At 34.4% G+C, this 13749-nt stretch overlaps 1 protein-coding gene across 9 annotated transcripts in view; it reads left to right on the plus strand.

Moving 5' to 3' along the window:
- ATP8B (ATPase phospholipid transporting 8B) overlaps positions 1-13749 on the plus strand; it is a 69867-nt gene that overhangs the window by 22333 nt on the left and 33785 nt on the right. The window contains exons 1-2 of one of the 9 annotated variants that reach the window (XM_076532090.1): positions 2058-2668; positions 2771-2860. The exons of 7 other annotated variants lie outside the window; for them this stretch is intronic. The gene's annotated coding sequence lies outside the window, so the exon portion shown is untranslated. Of the gene's footprint in view, positions 1-2057; positions 2861-13749 lie in introns of those variants that run through there. One more of the 9 variants, XM_076532089.1, reaches the window with a different exon arrangement.

Consider the following 13749-nt stretch of genomic DNA (forward strand, 5'->3'; position numbering starts at 1 on the left):
AATTTGGAAAATTTTATATTTGAAGGTTTGGGGATTTGGAAATTTAGGATTTTATTTATTTGGGTATTTGTTAGTTTGGAATTTGGGAAATTTTATATTTGAAGATTTGGGGATTTGGAAATTTAGGATTTTAGCTATTGGGGTATTTGCTAGTTTGGAGTTTGGGAATTTTTATACTTGGTAATTCAAATTTTAGGAGTTAAAGGATTTGGAAATTTAGGTTTCCAGCTATGTAAGTATTTACTAGTTTGGTGATTGCAAATTTTTATATTGGTAACTTGGAAATTTAGTAATCTTTAAATTAGTAATCTTTAGTAATCTTTGACTAAGTATTTGCTAGTTTAAAATTTTTCAAATTTTCATTTATTTGATAATATGACCATAACATTTACTAATTTAAAAATTGTCATATTCGAAAGCTACAGACGTTGAATATTTGTAAATTTCTTAATTACTAAACTCCCCGAATTAAAGAATGCAAAAACGCAATGCCTAAAGACTTGTAAACCAAAATTTTTGTAAAGACTGTAAAAGTATAGAAACTATAAATAGAAAAAATTAGGACATGCATAGTCTCGAACGATGGCGCCCCGAGGTGACAATGGTCGGACAATACTCGCGAGACCATTTTCTAAACGGACTTGTTAATGGTACAGGTGACATTTTACAAATGCCACGTGACGACATTTCCAAAGTACGTACTTTTGTCCTAAATCGCCGGGATATGTCAACGTTCCGTCGATAAACAGTGATCGTCAAAAAACGTTTCATCGACGAAGGCGATGTTCTCTAACGACTAGGACAGGAAATCAGAAATGTCACTCTCGGACCTACGTTCACGAGAACGACACGAAACACATTAACATCACTGTGTTAAAAGTAAAAGGTATATTAAATCGTTTGTATCCGCGTCGATATGAAATAGCGATCAAATCTCTATCACATTTTCAACGACAGAAATCGGTGCAGAGCATTCCTTCGGAAAACATATATGCGTCAATCATAAAATAGCGATAGCATAGCACTAAATAGTAATAGTAAACGACTTAACGAGTAAAATTCACGTTGCTTATCTGTTTAACACGTGTGTTTTCACAGCAGATTTTATTGTCATAAATTAAAAAGAATAAAAAGGTTGCGGTATGCAAAGGGGTTTCTTCGGGTGTAATTTTATTGTGCTTAAGATGTGATTGACGTCATGTTTACCTGGTCAACAAAAAATTCATCGAAATACTGATATTTTATCTTCTTGAAACGGTTTATAATTAGATATCTGCTGTTATATCTATGATTTGCTTATTTTATCGTCGGCGATTAGTAGGCGCTTGATATATTGCCACTTTGTGACAGAGCGGTAAGCGGAAGAGAAATTCGAAAATATTTGGGGTTTCTTAATTGTTGAATAGGTGGAATTTTTGAGTTTTGGGGATTTGGATCATTTCAAATAGATTTTGAGAATTTAAGGATTTGAGAATTTAAGAGCGTAAAAATTTATTTTTGGATTTTTAACTTTGAATAGGAAATGATTAACCCCTTCCACTATGACTTATCTGTCAGGTGCGTCAGTCAGAACTGTCCAATTAAGCTATAATATTGAAATAGACAAAAAAATTGTAATGTTATTTCACTATGTTATTATTCAATTGTTGACTATGCAAATTATAATTGAACTTGAACTCCAAATTGAAGCGTATTAAAAATTTGAGTAAAATTGATCACGGCCGAGGCACGTTAAATTTAGGGTTTCATAAATATTTATAATTTTATAAATTTTTTAAATTCTCAAATTTGTCAAGTACCTTAGCCAATTGTTAAAAATGATTAAAATCGTGCCTATTTCTAAAGTTCCAGTTGGATATAACAAAAGTTAAAAGTTGGAAAATCGAATAGTAAAATACGTGGTATCGTCCCGTGGAATCTAGTGCATAAAGTTGTAAGTCAAAGTGTCGCGTGTCTCCGGCGTGGTTTCGTGTTTTCCTGCCGGCGTTCTCCCCACCATTAGGTATTTCCCTAGATCGGGCCGCGCACCGATGGAGAAATGCCGCCTCGCGGTTTTGCCCGTCAGTCGAGAATGGCGTAAGCTTCCGACCGGACGGCCTTTCAGATCGGTGCCCACGTTGGAACGCTTCGCTCGATTCGAGGAACACGAGAACCTCGTGCTCCACATCGCGCCGCGAACTTGCATACTCGAAGTTCGTCCAACTTCTTTGATAACTATACCTCTATACCTGTGTACTTCAAGCTTGATCAAGTGCCTCTTTCTACACCGAGTAGATCCCAGTGCCTGCGTCAGCGATTCGCTCTTTTCTAAGCGTCGAATTCTTCGCGAACGTTCAGTGAGACATCGTCGTGATCCAAAATAAGTGTTCGAACGGTTGAAACGGAGGTCGATATTTTTTTTAAAACGAGAGCTTCGACATTCGCTCGCGAAAGTTTCGAGGGTAAGGTTATTTCGAAAGCCGACGTGATTCGGTTCGTGTCCGACACCTTGAATCTCCTGAGCGAAGGTGGTCGATCGCTCTGAAGGATTTCTAGTAACCTTGACCCACTGGGATCAATTCGCCGTTACGTTTATAAGCCACGCCGAATGGACAATGCTTCGAACCGAAGCCCTACCGGAGGGTCTACCTGTGATCAATGAACCAAGACTCTCTTGTCCGAACGGATGGTGAGTGCTGCTTCGACCAACCAGTTTCCGAGTGTTTCCGACATTTTTATACCAGTGACGTTTTGCACGGTGACCGGAAATAACGTTTTGGTGATCCCCCAGTGGACAGAAGTCCTTGGATAATTGCCGACGAGATCGTGGAGCCGATGATCATTCTGATATGCGTAAACATGACTCCCGCTGCTCTTCAAGGTACTGTTCGCAGACACCAAATCGTAAAATATATTTTTATATATATCTTTCATGCATTTACATATATTATTTTATCGGTAGTATATGCATATGAAAATGCATTAAACAAATTTCTGGCGATATGTAAATTTTTGCGAAGATGCTAGGAAATTATCGAGTTATGATTTTGGACGATATTGTCAATATTTCACCTCACGTGAATTGTTAATTATTGGTGCTAAATTTCTATATTCATTTTGCAAGTTTTTCAGCTATCTTTATTGTGTTGTCAGAAAAAAATTTACACGATTACACGGTAATTTGTGTGCCGGCTTAAAGCTATAAAGGACTGTACAATTATCTTCTTGACAATAAAATTGTTGCTCCATAAAGTACAATTATAATACATTACATTTATTCTTAACTTAGTTTTATCTTTTACCTGCATTTATATCTTGGACAAAAATGTTTACACGGTGCTGCACAATTTTAATTACCTATATGTATACTATATATACCTATATGAATAAGTATATATGTATACATATGTACTTATATTCCCTATATTTTTAAAAATAAAACAGAACATCTTTGCATTTAGATTGCAATGCAACTATATCATTCTTATTTATCTTTCGATCCGACGATTAAAGGGATCCATGGTATATCACGAATCTGTACAATTTGTCAGGATCAATATCTTAGGAAGACTGAAAAGAGTTTATTGTAACAACGAGCGATCGATGAGAGAAACGTTAACAGTTTGCACGGTCGTTCGCGACAAGATATCAGCGTGATTAAATGATCGTCATTTATTTTCATTCCTCTCGTGTCGTTATCGTAAGTCATAATTTGCCAGACGGAGCATCGTCGACAGAAATTTCTTTACCCATAAATTCTCGTAACTTTTCGAGCATTTACGCTTTCAGCCTATTATTGTCTCGGTTGTGCCCGAGACAGAAGGTGCCTCAGGTTTTTTCTGTTCAATCAGTAAAAATTGAACAAAATGTATAATGTTGACTCGTAGTTTAGCTTCTTTACTTTCGTAAAAATTAGCATTGTTTTTTTCAAACACATTTTTACAAATAGATAAGTTCAGACTAATTTGTTTTGCAGCAATTAAGAACTTGTTATAACAAAAAAATTATTTAAACGTTCGAGTAGCTGTCATACTAAATACAATTGGAAAAGGTTATGGAAAAGTTTGAAATTTGGTGGTAAAAAAATTAAAAGAAATTTGAAAATACATTTGTACAATTGTGAAATAAAAACTAGAAAATAGTTCAAGTCAGATTTGTCTCATCTTAGACTTCACTCTTTAGTGAACAGCAAATGAAAAATTAAAAAAAATTAAAGGTACAGTTATTTCATTGAACATATTTGTACTCGTTCAATATGTTTTACAATTGATGATAGAAGAGAAATTGAGGATTAAATGAGAATTATAGTAGAAAATGTTCGAGATGCGATAAACCCGAGTAAAAGTGGACCATGCAAGGATACATTTGGCAGTCGTCCAATCGTGATATCACGAATGTATGCATCATGCGTGCCGACTGTTTTCTAAATGAGCTTCCGTCAAATGAAGAGCACACTTTAGCTTTCATTGTGAAACAGATGAAACGTTAGACGTAAACTCGCTCGCATTATTCATCGATATAATGAACTTCACGACTTACCATTCATTTCGTTTATACATAATGTATGCTTACATACAACTGCGATAATTAACATTCGAAAGGTAAAATTTGTCGCGTTTAACATCTCTCATTTGCGAGGTTGCATGTGGAAAGCCTCTGTGTAATGACTATTATAATTTGTCGTATGTGTTACAATTTTCTGTGAGATGTATTAAGTGTTGAGGAACGTTGTCAGTATTCTGTTGATGTTAATACTTATTTGATGAATGTTCAAAATTAGTTTACTCTGCAACTTTGTCATTTTGTGTATGAAGTTGTCTGTAAGCAAGGAGAGACTTTTCTAATATTTGAGTTTTATATATATGGTTCTTGAGATATGTAGCTTACAACATTTCTAGATAGAAAACACTTTTTTCAATTCCAAAGCTCTATGTCACATACCTCTAGGTCCAACATCTCTAGGTTCCACATGCTTAAATTTAAAAATCTCTAAATTCCAAGTTGCTGGATCTCAAATGTCTAGATGCTAAATTCCTAAGGGTACAATCTCAAGATCCCAAAATCTTGGACCCTCAAATTGTTGTATCGCCAAATTCTTAGAGCACCAAATTCTTGGATCCCCAAATTCTTGAACCCCCAAATTGTTGTATCCCCAAATTCTTATTGTACCAAATTCTTAGATCCCCAAATTCTTGAACCCCCAAATTGTTGTATCCCCAAATTCTTAGAGTACCAAATTCTTGGATCCCCAAATTCCTGAACCCCCAAATTGTTGTATCCCCAAATTCTTAGAGTACCAAATTCTTGAATCCCCAAATTCTTGATTACCAAATCTCCAGGTCCCAAATCTCTATATCCCAAATCCCTAAAGTCTTATATGCCAAATCCTTATGTCCCAAATCCCTACATTCCAAGTACCCAAATCCCTATACCTCCAAATTCTCATACTCCCAAATTCCCATACACTTAGACCCTCATTTCCCTATACCATCAATTCAAAACTACACCCAGAACGAATACCACAAATTTGTCAACTACTGTCTTATTTAATTTCCATAAATTCTTCATACGTTGATTAACTCATTTATCGCAAGTTTGATTCCTTATCTAATTATATCGAATAGCAATGATTTACATAATAGCTTTTTGTCTTGCACAATGTTTCGTGGTCAAGTGAAACGGTAACGAACCCTATCATTTGTAGCCGTTGTACTGATGAGGTAACGGGATAAGCGTTTAAAATACGCAAGCGAAAGCAATTAAAGAATCATATTCCGTAACAATTCAGAAATGTTTCCAGAAGTGTTGTACATTGAACCCAGTAGCTGTTACAACGTACAGTTAGCGAAAGAAATATTGACACAGGTTACGTTTCTTCAATTATAAGTGAGAACAAAAATATTGCTGTAAAGTGTATTTTTCTTTTTGGTACTTTAATGAGAAGTATTATATGTTATATATATATGTACAATATACAGTAATAGATATCTGCATCTTTGTAATTAATTATTTACAAAAAGACCAGTGAAATAATTGTTACCAAAGTATCAAAGTTACCAAAATTACCGAGTTATCAAGTTATCAAAATTACCAAATTTCTAGATTTTGTATTTTTAAATTTTCAAATTTCTTTTACATTGTCTTTTGAAAGAAATTCTTAATTTTTCGGTTCTCGAATTCTGAAATAATCAGATTCATAAATATCTAAATTATCAAGGCTCCATTACACAAAATTATTTTACTAAAAATGTTCAATATTTCCTCAAAATACCAATACACATTGCCAGAGAAAATAGCAATATTTATCAACTACTTAACATTTACCAATTAAAGTCTCCGTAGCAACAAAGCCTTATAATTGATTCGTAACCGTCAAACGGGATAAATCTTGACCCATATCTACAAAACACGACGTGCCGATTAAACTTAATCGCTGAAACTTAACTCGGTATCTAAACGACTAATCTAAAATTCAAGGAATGAAAATGTAAAAGGGTCTAAAATTAAATTTAAATCGCGTCCCTGTCTCGGCGAGGGTTAAATTATTCCGAGCGGTGGACGTAATTATTATTAAATCTAGACTCGTGTCATAAGGCAGAATTTCATTACGACGATAAAGTTAGAATGGTTATTCATGAGTGATACAAAAGGAAGTGAGTCATCGGCCGTGCAATCGAAACGTATCCGAAAATGCTGTATCTCTGTTGACCATCCTCTGTCTGTTTTTCGTTGCATACTGTCGATTCTTTCGTATGGCTTTTCTTTTTTTCTCCTCCCACCTTTGTTCAACTTCCCAGAATGCCGTACAAAAATATCCGATGTGCAGCATCTCTGTTGGCCAATTCTCTTCATCGTTCTTTATTCGAACAGTTTGTGGATCCTGAAAGAAAGTGCTACAAAATTCGAGCTATTGACCCTCGAGACTCGGCGACGTCTCTCTGCAAACTATTTCTGGGTCAATAGTTGCACAATCGAGCAATATTAACTCGGGATCATGGTCGTTACGATCGTGTTAATCGTTTATACGACTGTTGGAAGAAGCTGTGTTCAATTGATACGACGATCTTAGCGAACGTGTCAACTGTTGATTTATGCGGGTTGTTACACACTTTGTACGTGATCGTCAACGAATCCTTGATATTAGACGTGAAAATGGACGACGCGAATATAGCTACTTATGAAGGATTCTTTGGGATATTCTGATTGTGATTGTACTTTGATAGGGTGATTTTATGTATTTTCTAAGTTTCGTAGTCCATGAATCTCCCCTCATTTTCAGAGATCTGAGTTTCTTCTCAGGATCCACAATTTTATGTGGTGAATTTTCACACCGTTCTAAAGTTCTAAATTTCAAAATTCCCAAATTCCAAATTTTCCTAATTCCCAAGCCCCCAAATTCCAAATTTTTCTAATTCCCAAGTCCCCAAATTCCAAATTTTCCTAATTTCCAAGTCCCACATTTCCAAATCCCCAAATTCCAAATTTTCCTAATTTCCAAGTCCCCAAATTCCAAATTTTTCTAATTCCCAAATCCCCAAATTCCAAATTTTTCTAATTCCCAAGTCCCAAATCCCCAAATTCCAAATTTTTCTAATTTCCAAGCCCCAAATTCCCAAATCCCCAAATTCCAAATTTTCCTAATTCCCAAGTCCCCAAATTCCAAATTTTTCTAATTCCCAAGCCCCAAATTCCCAAATCCCCAAATTCCAAATTTTCCTAATTCCCAAGTCCCCAAATTCCAAATTTTTCTAATTCCCAAGTCCCAAATCCCAAAATTCTCAAATCCCCAAATCCCCAAATTCCAAATTTTTCTAATTCCCAAGCCCCAAATTCCCAAATCCCCAAATTCCAAATTTTCCTAATTCCCAAGTCCCCAAATTCCAAATTTTCCTAATTCCCAAGTCCCAAATTCCAAAATTTCCAAATCCCCAAATCCCCAAATTCCAAATTTTTCTAATTCCCAAGTCCCCAATTTCCAAATTTTCCTAATTACCAACTCCCAAATCCCCAAATCCCCAAATCCTCAAATCCCTAATTTCCCCACACTCCCAAATCCCAAACCTCTAAAACTCCTCAAAAATCTCCAATTTTCCTAAACCTCCACATTTCCAACTCTTCCCCAACTTCACCAAACAACTCAAGAACCGAAACACATAACAAGCACACAAAAAGATATTGCACCAAAAAATAATTAAGGTATCCTTGAAGCAACTCGCTCGGATTTATCGAGTAGTAAACTCGATCTGAAAATTCCTCGAAAGTCAGATAGTATCCGCAGAAGTTTGATATTTGCGAGCAACAAGTCGTTCAAAAACCCGGCAGATGATAAGATGATAAGAGCGGTGGTATCAGCGAAGATTTCGTCGTAAAACGATATTCGATGGGAACACCGTTTATAAAACCCAAGGAACCGTTGAAAGGAAACTCGTAGGGACTGAAACGTACAGTGTTGTCGCGAATGAAATTGTTTGAGACGTGGCAGCTTTGTTCAAGGAAGAAAGGGTGAATCTCATTAGGGTGTGGAAAATGTGTTCATCGACGCGAGGAGGATGCGAAATTATTAGTCACCTTTGGAACGATGACTGGCGTTTACCGTGTAATACCGATGAATTTTCGTTATCTCGAATGTTTGATAACGTATTACGTTTCGCATTATGATATACACAGCCCCGTCAGATAGGTTTTGCTCCTTATCGTCGTTAAACATTTGCCATCGTGATCTGTCTCTGCAGATACATTTTCTTCGGTTTTTTTTTCGTTACACCTTTTCGAACGGTCATACTTTTCAAATACTTCTTGCGCAAAGTGCCGGAATTTATTTGATAAAGTTTATTTTATCTGATTTTTTGTCTTAGATTAGTTTGTAATCAGTAAACTTCGAGAGAAGATTAAATTCGAGATTCTTGAGAATTTTGGTAATATAAAAATCAATTTTTTTGTGGTCAGTAATGTTCAAGTTTAATATAAATTATATTTTATAGCATTGTGGAAATAAAGTTTAATATAAACTACTTTTATAATTATTTGATGGTAAAGTATCCTTAAAAAAGTTTAATGAATTAGCTCCATTTTATATTGTATACCTGGTGATCAGATTAGGTTAAGTTCAGTTAGGTTAGGTTTGATTTGAAGTTCAAACAGAAATAAATAAATTTGTATGATAAAATTACTTTCACTGACTAAAATGAACAATATTATTCAAATCTATTTAACAATAAGTAAATAAATCTATTCAACAGTAAATAGGTTTAAGTTAAATATGTCAGGTTAATAGGTTAAATATGTCAGGTTGGTTTAGGTAAATTCGACGAGGTTAGGTTCGCTCAGGTTTGGTTATACGCAACTAAATTTAAAGTTTGAACAGATAAATATTTCTCTAACAAAATGCACCACGTTAAATTAATTTCGCTAGAATATCTTTGGTATTTGCCACATTGGCACTTATTGTTAGACTGTAAACAGAAATAATCTATAAAACGACGCGTATCTGTTGAGCGTCAGAAGCTGGTTGTTGACACGTCGGCGTATAAGATATCGAATATTTGCCTGTATATAATTATTGACTTATAAATTAAGATATCATTTGCAGATCGATACATTTCTTCCCACTCAAGCTTTTACTGATTTAAATTTTATCCACGGTAAATAAAATTTTATCTTGAAACTCATTTATTTTGTCTACATTAATTTAACAAGATATTGCAACTATAAATGTCAGGTTCGCATGTTGCATATTCTCTAAATCACAGGTTTCGATATCAAGACTATAGATAAAATTACACGATAAATTTTATATTTATTTTAAATTTTATTATACCACTGCAATCTTCACGTACCTAACCTGTTATTTTACCACATGCACATCTCGATTCATGCATATCGGCAGCTGTTCAATCGATAATATCGACTTAGCCGCGACGCATACGGTGCGTCGTACAGTTAGCTATAAAAATTGCACGAATGACCGTCAAAGTGTTAAAACAGAAAGGAATTGATTTCGCGTACCAATCGAAACAATGTTATGTATATCTAAATTAACCCCTGGACGACCTTCGTATCTCGTATGGACTGTGCATTTTTCACATGTCGCAAATGTCAGAGTGAGATACAAACTTGTACATACGTACACGTCTTTTCACTAGCACCGTTCTCTGTGTTCATACAGTTTACGATTGCATATCTTTACGGGTCATATTACGTTTCAGATACTCAGCTGCTTAAACGGTCGTTTGTTTTCTTCGTTACTATTGTTTACTAATCACACATATTCAAAAATTAATTACTGCCTTCCATGATTCGTTCTAACGTTTTTCGCTGTTCAATGACTGACGCGATGCGTTGGCACGAGCATTATATATGCACCACGTGTCATCTGTGTCATTATTCAAACCACAAATGCATTCTAATGTACGTACCGCAAAAAGATATAAATTAGACAAAAACTTTAAAGCAAAAGCTAATTTGATCTCGCTTTTTTCTTGAATTCAATTGCCTTGAACGATGTTTTATCGATTAACGTCAGATTCGCACATGTGTTTTGGAAGATTATTTAAAAATTTTTTTGTAATTGATATAATGGTAGCACGATCGAATTCGTAAACAATTATGATTTCTGCATTTTCTCTTTTAATTATACAAATTATTAAAGAAAATTATTGGGACAATTAGTAATTGAGTTATTCGAATTATTATTTGCTGAGTTATTAAAAGAGCAAAAAAGTTTTTAAATGAGTCTTTAAGCAGAACGTAGAAATGAAACAGTAAGACTTCACATAGCGTATCATTATTCAATCGCTAAATCAATAAGGTTGAAATATACTCAGCTATTTTCATACGTTCACAAGCTTATCACCCATGAGTGATGACTATAATTTTCCGTTTGATACACGTCGAAACAGATAAAAATCTTTCCAAACTTTCGCACGATATTAACAATGTATCAAACGATATTTTGCCTGCTTATAAAATAAATAATTTACAATGCAAAGTATTTTATTCCGCGATAAAGAAATAATTTATAATTGCACGATCTATAGCAAGTGATTTTATAAACGATAGCTCGTGGCAAACGATGTTAAACCGAACTGATAAAAATTCATTTGTTCAGATAACGATCATGACGATTTCAACTTCTGAATCATTTACCTCTTCGCTTGCTTGGCTGTCATTGTTCTCGTTATTATGTCAATTGCGTTTACAGCTAATTATAGTAAATCGTGTTAATATTTACAGAAGCGATCAGAAATCGTGGAGAGATCGATTTCTTTGCTAAGTACGTGCGATTTCAAACATTCGGAGAGCTTCGGTATTGATCAACCCGTATAATTCCCTGCGGTTGCTGTAATAACAGGTGGTCACCTTAAGTATCACGTTGGCTCACGCAAAAATTGCGGATTTAGAGAATCTAGGACGTGTGTAATTTTTATGAATCTTGACGCAAATTGTACACGCAAATTTCTCGTATGTTGTCCTAGAAAAACTGTAAAAGTTTCTTGAGATTAATAAATTTCATAAAGATCAGACTTCTGGTTAAGTCTCTTTTCCGCCATTTTTTATCGAATGCCATTTTATAAATTAATTTGGTAGATATCTCAGTTATGTATGGATTAATCTTCTGGTTTTTATTATGTCATTTTCTAAAGCAGAGAAAAGATTATAATGAGCACTTTATCTTTTTTGTAATACTCATTTATTATCAAGCACAAGTTTTTATATAATCTACTGGAGAAATATATTCAGAATTTTCATAAGGTACAAGGGCAATAAACATTCACTCTAAATTTTTAAACTAAAATTCCTAAAAAGACAATATTGAAATATAACCTTGCTAATATTTACAACTAAATTATAACAACAGCAGAATCTATAAAATTTTCTATCCCAACATCATTGAGTTCATTTTAGTTTATTTTTCAATTATGGACAACAGTTTTGCAAGATGCAAGTGATTATTGCGAATTAGTGACTATTTCTGAAATTCTTGAAAAGTAAGAATTCGCGTATGTTATTTTAGAGAGTTATTCGTTGATGAAATCTGTTGCAACGCTCGCAAAGGCTCAAGTTGTAGATTTCATTTCGCGCACAGCGTACACGGCGTTAACTCAATTAGCATCGCAGGGAGGATAAAGCAGAAGTTAAACTCTCATTCATGCCGATAGCTAGAAACCTTCGAACGTTATTACGAACACCCTGTGTCACGAACATTGACAGATCCCCAAAATACATTCGTTAGAATGCGGTATAGTGAAGTGATGAAGGAAATTACCTTTCTGATCTAGCAAGGAAATAAGATTATTTCATTCGTATCATATAGAATAATTATTTTCTTGTGTATGAAATCATTTTATTTTCTTCATATTTGATTTTATATGAAGTGTACAATAACTGAGGAATAATATAACTTTTTATTAGACAGTTTGGATAAAGTCTTTAGAATTTGTAGAGTGATATAAGTTGAGAATTAAGATGTACCTTATTAGTACCTGACCATTCTTTAAGGGTGTAATAATTGACTTAAAAATGAAATGAACATCTTAGAGATTCAACAAGTTTTAAATACAGAGATTTAGAAATATAGAAATACTTAATTTTCAAAGTCATAAATTTAAAAACTTGAAAAGTTGAAGAACAGAAAATTTCTAAATGTAAAATCACTCAAATTTATAAGTGTACAAATGTACCTCAAGAATTTGAACACTTGAAAATATGAAAGTTCACGAATTTAGAAGTCTAAAAATTTAAGAGTGCGAAATGACAAATGCCACCTGTTCAACCTCCATGAAACTATTAAAACCCCAAATGAAAAATCTCAATCCCACACATAAAGACGATGTTAAAATATTTATTATCAATGATCGATAGCCTAATACACAATTAAAAGCCGCAAAAAGAAAAGCACATTCACAAAAATTTGCGAAAGCCGTTCGTGCGATTAGAAGCTTATTTTTGTGCATTGAATCACCTTCTAAAAATAAGAAACAAAAAAATATATTTCAGAAGACGATCACGCGATTCTGTTCGCAAACTCGAGCCGTACAGAATTTTGGAAGTGACCCGGCATTAACCGTGTTCCGTTTAAACATCGATTAACGCCACTTTCAGAATGTCGATAGATTTGCGACTTTATAGGGCTATACCGTTTCATTGGGGTCACGAATACAGAGAAAATGAAAAAATACACGTACGCTAATATTGAACCCTGATGTAGGTCGACGGTCAGTATTCATTAACAACGCGATTCCGCTTCTTTTAATGGTGACAGGTGTGACTCGTCATGTTACATAAATGTGACAAAATTATTCTACGTTACTTCGAACATTTGCAAACATTGGATTCGAAAGGACTGATTATCATTACCAATTTACTATCTTCAAAAGCGCATAACTTTATAGCAGCCATAATTTTCGCAACTATCGATACGAGTTTAAAAAATTATAATGTTTTGTAGTACACGAAGGGTATGTTTCCGCGACATTTAATGCGTTGCTTCTTCTTGACAAACACGTCACACAAAACTTTTCATTTAGAATCAAGGATATGTGCATATACAATCGGATTACAGACAACACTATTTTCCCTCGATTGACCGCTAAACTGGTTTGTTCTTATGGATCAATCGCGTAGTATAGTTGCGGCTCCTCGTGTCTCGTACGACGAAGCCCTTACATAGTTATTGCAAATACATTTCTCATTGCGTTAAACAACTTCAAGGATTTTTCCATGCGATGAATTGTTAACTCGTGTAACCATGATGAGTTCGCGTATCAAGGA

This window comes from Megachile rotundata, chromosome 5 (assembly GCF_050947335.1).
Source record: "Megachile rotundata isolate GNS110a chromosome 5, iyMegRotu1, whole genome shotgun sequence".
Lineage (NCBI taxonomy): Eukaryota > Metazoa > Arthropoda > Insecta > Hymenoptera > Megachilidae > Megachile > Megachile rotundata.